This window comes from Salvelinus alpinus, chromosome 18, assembly GCF_045679555.1.
Source record: "Salvelinus alpinus chromosome 18, SLU_Salpinus.1, whole genome shotgun sequence".
In the NCBI taxonomy this organism is placed as follows: Eukaryota; Metazoa; Chordata; class Actinopteri; order Salmoniformes; family Salmonidae; genus Salvelinus; species Salvelinus alpinus.
In genome coordinates, this window is record NC_092103.1 from 2,367,649 (window position 1) to 2,373,574 (window position 5,926).

Here is a 5,926-nt window from a genome sequence, read left to right on the forward strand (position 1 = left end):
TTGGCATCCAATAAATGTTGCATTACCGCCACCTACTAGACTGGAGTATAACTCCTTTATAATTTTGCTTGAAAAAAATGTAACAAATAAACAAATACCCCACTATCTAACACTACACTCACATAAAAAAACAGCATACTCCAATGTTTAAATATATTTAGTCCTACTTCAGGCCAACAGCCTGAAAGGATGGGACACCACCACTTAACACACCCTGTAACACTTCTGACGTTCAGTCTTGCACACCCAAATACCTCTCTGCATCTGCCACCACAACCTTAATTTTCTGTGACTTACATTCCATCCCTGCAGTACAGTTCATAACCATTGCTATAAATGCTAACTGAAACATATATCACTTGTTGGTTTATCCCTCTGTATTGGTACAGATCTACTACTCACACCTACTACTACTTTCTTCACTGCCTCAGCATATGACAGTGGTGGGCCGTCAGGGCCAGCAAGGCCTTCTCTGCTGGCCTAAACATCATCAGAATATAATTTTTTTTTAAATATATTTTCCCACAAATATGTATTAAATTATTCCCCAGAGTAAGAGTTATACTCTTCATTTCATAGCTTTCCTCTTGGTTGCACTGCTTCCAGCCCCAGGTTGAGATTTGGAGGGCTGGTCTTTATGTTAGATCTTTTATCCAATCATATTCAGCCATCATGTGTTGCCAGGGGTCTAAAATCTGCCCTCAGGCCTTCAGAATCAACAGTGCGGGCGCTTGTAGCTTAAAGTGAATGGAAATGAAAATTTAGTGTCAACCAATCAGCTTTAGAGTTGGCTATTGTACGCCTGCTGGCTGGCTCCAGTGTTACACAGGAGCCAGCTAGCAGGCGTAGTGTGTGCACGTCTTTTGATTGGATTACCAATATTGAGAGGCAGGTCCTATGGGCAGGTCTATGCAGATCTAGGAAACTGAATTTGATAAACGAATTAATTCGCGTACTACTAAGCTGTTTTTTTCAACTCACAATGGCGGAAGGAGGAGAAGATATCGATTTGGTCGAGGATATAATTATAACGCCATTCTCAAGACGAACTTTTCAAGAAAAGTTAGACATTGTAAGGAGAGGTCGCCCGACGCCGACGCTACAAAGCCTGTCACAGGCGGGAAAGGGGTTCGTTCGCTCGCCACTTTCAAAGTTCCAACTACGAGCGCTATCAATGGCTCACAGGCTCCGAGAAGCACTGCAAACTGTACTGCTGGGAATGCCTATTACTTGCAAGTGATCGATTTGGTGTTTGGAGCCACACTGGCTTTGCAAACTTGAGTTGTCTAACCAAGGCAGCAACGAGACACCAAAGTACGGCTGGGCACTTACAAGCAATGGTGCTTTTGAAAACTTTTGGGGACACCCGAGTGGATCTACAGCTCAACGAACAAGCGCGCAGGACAACGGAGCTGCACAATGAAAAGGTGAAGAAAAATAGGGAAATATTGAAAAGACTCATTGATTGTGTCATGTTTTTGAGTAAACACTGTTTACCCAAAAATGTCAATTTTTGTCAATTTCAAGGTGACGCAACGCCTGGTTATACTGCGTTTCTGTCTAAATGTATAGTGTCTAGAGCCATGGCATCATAATGATGGTAATAAGAGCTGGATTAATTCGGGTGGGACTGTGTAGGACCTCACTGAAGGCCCAGGCCCCAGGCCCACGGCACGCCACTGGCATATGACAACCTCTGCACTACTATAACCCTGGAAACCTCAACCTGCCTCTCTCGCATGAGACATTTCTGATCCCCAGCCCCATGGGCACCCCTACAATTAACATCCACCACTACTTTCCCCAATGCTACACATTCCTTTGTCTCATGCCCTTCTGCACACATCTCACACCTAGGAACCTCCCTCCTACACACTGCTGCCACATGCCCAAAAGCTTGACACCTGTATAAACGTAATATATTCGGCACAAAAGCTTGTGCAGGATAACTTATATATCCTAACATCACATTGTCGGGCAAAGCTTCAACATCGAAACGCAAAAGAACAGACAACAACTCTTCTGTTTCACCACTCACGCCACCCTGACTGCATCGCACTATACGACGAGCATCACAAACACCGGGAATCTTCCCCTACAGTTGGTCAGCTTTCACATTTACCACTACCCCAGTAATCACTCCTTTGAATTGAATTTATTTTGGGTAACAGACATATACAACAAAATGTACAATGTGGACCCAAAGGATATCACTTAAAAGTATGAATTAAAATGCTTGTTTCTAAAGTGGTTCTCGATGGTAAATATGGCGCCCTTTTCTTGCGAGCAAAACAATTCACATCTCTTGCCCCCATTCGTTTAACGCGGACTCTCTCTAACTCTCTCGAACCAGCAGAAACACAAACAATTATCACAAAACCACTTCTGGTTACTCTCACCGATTCCACAGCGCCCAACTCTGTTTTCACTCACCCTGAAACCACAAATGGATCAGCCAAAAGGCAACGGTCCACTTTTTCCAAAAACTAAACTCCTACTCTCACAGACTCATCTTTATCCTAACCCTCGGTGCAAGCCTCGGGCTCCGAGAACTTCACCACACCTACCACCTCAGATAGTTCACACTCATTCACTTCCATTTCTCCTCCTGTCTTGAGCTCACTCTGCTTACACTTTCTACCAGTCTTCTTTATTAACAAACCATCTCCCTTTTCCCCGCCACTCAAGCTCACCCTCTTCCTCCCTCTCTATCTTAGACCTCGTCTACCTCTCTTTTTCCCTCCATTCCTCCTTATAATAATACTGCACTTCTCCTGACAGACATCTTGTTCTTGCCTTCTCAAGGGACGCCATTTAACCGGCTGTCACAATCTCCCCCGCAAATTAAATGTTCAGTTTAGATAGTTTTAACATATAAGTTGAAATAGTGCTTCTATTATAAAAACGTTTTTTTTCAGACAGCAATTCAATGCTATAGTTTCTATATTTGAAATTGAGCATCTAGTTTGCATCATCATAAAACATAGGCTACACTATGTATTGGTCAATTGAAAAGCCACATCTTCTACACCTCACCTAGGGTGTATTCATTAGTGGTCATGTCTAGAAAGGATACAGCTTTTGTTTTGCATTTTAAATAACCCTACCTCGAACCTTAACTTAATTATCCTAACCAGCTACGTTAATTATCCTAACCTGCTGCGTACGTTCTCCTAATTTGTTACGAAAAGTAAATTTTTGACAAAAGCTGTATGCCATCTAGACAAAACCTTAATTAGTCATATTATGTTGCAAAACGTTGGTCTGTTGCAAAATGTTTTTTCCCAGTGACTGGGATAATAGTCTTCCTCACAACTTAATAACAGTTGACACTCACTCACACTCACAATTGGCCCAGCGTTGTCCGGGTTTGCCCGGTGTAGGCAGTCATTGTAAATAAGAATTTGTTCTTAACTGACTTGCCTAGTTAAATAAAGCAGGAGCCACAAGAACATTAGTGAGGTCGGAAAGTGATGTTGGGCGATTAGGCCTGACTCGCAGTCGGCGTTACAATTCATCCCAAAGGTGTTCAATGGAGTTGAGGTCAGGTCTCTGTGCAGGCCAGTTAAGTTCTTTCACACTGATCTTGACAAACCACTTCTGTATGGACCTCGCTTTGTGTACTGAGGCATTGTCATCCTTCAACAGGAAAGGGCCTTACCCAAACTTTTGCCACCAAGTTGGAAGCACAGAATAGTCTAGAATATCATTCTATGCTGTAGCGTTAAGATCTCCCTTCACTGGAACTAAGGGGCCTAGCCTGAACCATGAAAAACAGCCCCAGACCATTATTCCTCGTCCACCAAACTTTACAGTTGGCACTATGCATTGGGGCAGGTAGCGTTCTACTGGCATCTGCCAAACCAAGATTAGTCCGTCGGACTACCAGATGGTGAAGCATGATTCATCACTACAGAGAACGCATTTCCATTGCTTCACAGTCCAATGGTGGCGAGCTTTACACCACTTCAGTCGACGCTTGGCATTGCGCATGGTGATCTTAGGCTTGTGTGTGGCTGCTTGGCCATGGAAACCCATTTCATTAAGCTCCCGACTAACAGTTCTTGTGCTGACGTTGCTTCCAGAGGCAGTTTGGAACTCGGTAGTGAGTGTTGCAACCTAGGACAGATGATTTTTACGCGCTGCGCACTTCACCGGTCTCGTTCTGTGAGCTTGTGTGGCCTACCACTTCGCAGCTCAGTCGTTGTATTTGTATTTGCAGCAGCTACTCTTCCTGGGGTCCAGCAACATTAAGGCAGTTACTGTATATACAATTTCAAATATTACAGGACATTACATTTCATAACTCTTTTCTCAACACATTAATTGTGTTCCCTCAAGCCACTACTCTACTATCAGATACAGTACCAGTCAAAAGTTTGGACACCTACTCATTCCAGGGGTTTTCTTTATTTTTACTATTTCTACATGGTAGAATAATAGTGAAGACATTAAAACTATGAAATAACAAGTATGGAATGAGATTGCTTTATATAAACGTACTATGTATGTAAAATGTATGTACAGTACCAGTCATTCAAGTGTTAAACAAATCAAAATATATTTGAAATTCTTCAAACCCTTTTCCTTGATGACAGCTTTCCACACTCTTGGCATTCTCTCAACCAGCTTCACCTGGAATGATTTTCCAACAGTCTTGAAGGAGTTCCCACATATGCTGGACTCTGCAGTCCAACTCATCCCAAACCATCTTAAATAGAGTTGAGGTCGGGTATATAAAACATTTTGATTTGTTTAACACTTTGGTTACTACATGATTCCATATGTGTTATTTCATAGTTTTGATGTCTTCACTATTCTACATTGTAGAAAATAGTAAAACCCTTGAATGACTGATACTGTACATACATTTTGCATACACATTTTACATGCATGGTACTTTTATATAAAGCAATCTCATAACAATAATACATTAACAAAACATACAGTGGGGCAAAAAAGTATTTAGTCAGCCACCAATTGTGCAAGTTCTCCCACTTAAAATGAGAGAGGCCTGTAATTGTCATCATAGGTACACTTCAACTATGACAGACAAAATTAGAAAAAAAAATCCAGAAAATCACATTGTAGGATTTTTAATGAATTTATTTGCAAATTATGGTGGAAAATAAGTATTTGGTCACCTACAAACATTAGATTTCTGGCTCTCACAGACCTGTAACTTCTTCTTTAAGAGGCTCCTCTGTCCTCCACTCGTTACCTGTATTAATGGCACCTGTTTGAACTTGTTATCAGTATAAAAGACACCTGTCCACAACCTCAAACAGTCACACTCCAAACTCCACTATGGCCAAGACCAACGAGCTGTCAAAGGACACCAGAAACAAAATTGTAGACCTGCACCAGGCTGGGAAGACTGAATCTGCAATAGGTAAGCAGCTTGGTTTGAAGAAATCAACTGTGGGAGCAATTATTAGGAAATGGAAGACATACAAGACCACTGATAATCTCCCTCGATCTGGGGCTCCACGCAAGATCTCACCCCAAAACCACACGGGGGGACCTAGTGAATGACCTGCAGAGAGCTGGGACTAAAGTAACAAAGCCTACCATCAGTAACAGACTACGCCGCCAGGGACTCAAATCCTGCAGTGCCAGATGTGTCCCCCTGCTTAAGCCAGTACATGTCCAGGCCCGTCTGAAGTTTGCTAGAGAGCATTTGGATGATCCAGAAGAAGATTGGGAGAATGTCATATGGTCAGATGAAACCAAAATATAACTTTTTGGTAAAAACTCAACTCGTCGTGTTTGGAGGACAAAGAATGCTGAGTTGCATCCAAAGAACACCAAACCTACTGTGAAGCATGGGGGTGGAAACATCATGCTTTGGGGCTGTTTTTCTGCAAAGGGACCAGGACGACTGATCCGTGTAAAGGAAAGAATGAATGGGGCGATGTATCGTGAG